Below are 2,586 nucleotides of genomic sequence, written 5' to 3'. Positions count from 1 at the left end.
TCGCCGCCCGGCCGTTTCTTCGCCGCCACCGCTCCTTCCCGCCGGCGGCGCCTGCCCCGGCCACGCCGCCCGGCGTGCTCCGCCACCACCGAAGCCCGGCGCGGCTCCAGCCGCCGTTCCCCACCGCGCCGCCCGCTGCCAGGGCCTCCCCGCGCCGCGAGTGCACCAGCTCCGGCCACCGGAGCTCGTCCTCGCCTCAGATCCGACCACCCCCGCCAACTCCGGCCATTCTCCGGCGAGATCCGCCCGGGTGGATGAGATCCACCAGTTCCGGCATCCAAATGCCCGTATGAGATCTGTACCGAGCCGTCCCGCACCGCTCCGTCCAGTTGACTTTCTCACAGAGGTTAAAATTCCACTAAGTCCCCGAAGTTTCCAGATTCATATGCCCATATTCATCATGTCGTAACTTTGCATCCGTAGATCCGTTTTGTGCGTGTAGCATATCGAAATGTTCGTCTCAGAGAGCACATCATTTCATCTCATTGCATCATTTTTATTTGAGCTCATCTGGATACCCGAAATGCTATTGGAAGAGTGCTATTTGAGTTAATTGTCAGATCTGCTGCACCAAATAGCTATTTGTCATTTTTGCCATGATTGATGTGTGCATGATATGCTCCTGAGTTCTACATGAGTTTTGTTATATGCCATGCCATCATTCCAGATGTGCTATCCATGTATTTTTGTGATATGTGTGGTGACTAGCACAAGCTTGCAAAGTAGTGCATTCGTTAATGCTGATTTCAGGGACTTAGAATTTCACTAAGTCCTTAATCTGTTTTTATCACTAAGCCATATGTTCATGTTGTTTCCTAGTGATCCATGCCTCTTTTGAGGATGATCAGTAAGGATGTTTTCTTAACCTTGTGGTGCTCTATCCATCCGTGTCTTTGTTTGCATTTATGGAGCATCCTAGCTTGAGTCAATCGAGCTCTACTTTTGCTATTTCGTGAATCCTGGCAGGTTGTCTACTTGTTAGCAATTTTGCCGAGGAAGTTGTTGTTGATCCGTGCATGCCATGTTATTGTTCTTGCCATGTCTAGCTTTTATTATGTGCATTCTTGATGGATGTATGCTTAGATTGTCATGCCTTGCTCTGTAGCGAGTGCATCGAGCTCGTGAACATGCCTACTTGGTATCTGATTTGCATGTTCCAGTTTTTCTCTAAGTCTGAGATCTGATTATGTTTTTGCCATGTTCACATGCTTGCAAATGTATTTTCTGATCCCTTTTGGCTCAAGGTCACTAAGGGACTTTTTTAAGCTCTTTGAGTAGCTCCATGCCATGCCTTGCTTTGCCATGTTAAGTTCCTGTAGCATATAGTTTTCATGCTCCAAAGTGTGCTACCTGATCTGAAATTCCAGGCTTGTGTTAATTTCACTAAGTCTGAAACTTGTTTATCAATTGCACTTTTGCCATGCTTGTTTGAATCTGTTAATGGATTATTTGGCCGAAGCTCAGTGTTAATCTTTTGTCAAGCATTACGAGTGGATCCCTGCCATGTTTGAGTGCTGTAGCATGTTTAACTTATTGCATTTAGATGGCTACTTGCTGTTTATCGCAGACCAGTGCCATATTTGTTTTGTTTGCCATTTCCAAACCGTGCATCCGATTCCGGCGAACTTTATATCGATTTCAACCGAGCTCACCTCACCTTTCCAGTGGCACACTTGGATTTCCAAGTTGAGGCCAGGTTCAATCATTCCTTATCAAATCATGCATATGCATCACATACCGCATCTCGCATATCATACCATGTTCATGTGTTGGTTGTTTACTATGTTGTGTGCTTCTTTCCGGTGTTTGCTTCTTCAGGTTGGTTCTGGTACCATCGCGTTTGTGAGGACCCGTTCGACTACGTCCGTTTGTCTTCTTCATGGACTCATTCTTCTTCCTTGCGGGATCTCAGGCAAGATGGCCATACCCTCGAAATCACTTCTATCTTTGCTTGCTAGTTGCTCGCTCTTTTGCTATGCCTATGCTGTGATACCTAACACTTGCTTATCATGCCTCCCATATTGTTGAACCAAGCCTCTGACCCACCTTGTCCTAGCAAACCATTGTTTGTCTATGTTACCGCTTTGCTCAGCCCCTCTTATAGCGTTGTTAGTTTGCAGGTGAAGATTGAAGTTTGTTCCTTGTTGGAACATGGAGATGTTGTTCCTTGTTGGAACATGTTTACTTGTTGGGATATCACAATATCTCTTATTTAATTAATGCATCTATACACTTGGTAAAGGGTGGAAGGCTCGGCCTTATGCCTGGTGTTTTGTTCCACTCTTGCCGCCCTAGTTTCCGTCATATCGGTGTTATGTCCCGAATTTTGCGTTCCTTATGGGGTTGGGTTATAATGGAAACCCCTTGACAGTTTGCCTTGAGTAAAACTCCTCCAGCAATGCCCAACATTGGTTTTACCATTTGCCACCTAGCCTTTTCTTTCCCTTGGGTTCTGCAGACTCAAGGGTCATCTTTATTTTAACCCCCCCAGGCCAGTGCTCCTCTGAGTGTTGGTCCAACCAGTCAGCTGCCGGTGGCGACCAGGGGCAACTCCGGGCTGGCCTACCCGTACCTAAGACAATATGA

Source organism: Triticum dicoccoides, chromosome 2A, assembly GCF_002162155.2.
Source record: "Triticum dicoccoides isolate Atlit2015 ecotype Zavitan chromosome 2A, WEW_v2.0, whole genome shotgun sequence".
Taxonomy (NCBI): domain Eukaryota; kingdom Viridiplantae; phylum Streptophyta; class Magnoliopsida; order Poales; family Poaceae; genus Triticum; species Triticum dicoccoides.
The sequence above is the reverse complement of the archived record's forward strand: the minus strand, read 5'-3'. Positions refer to the sequence as shown.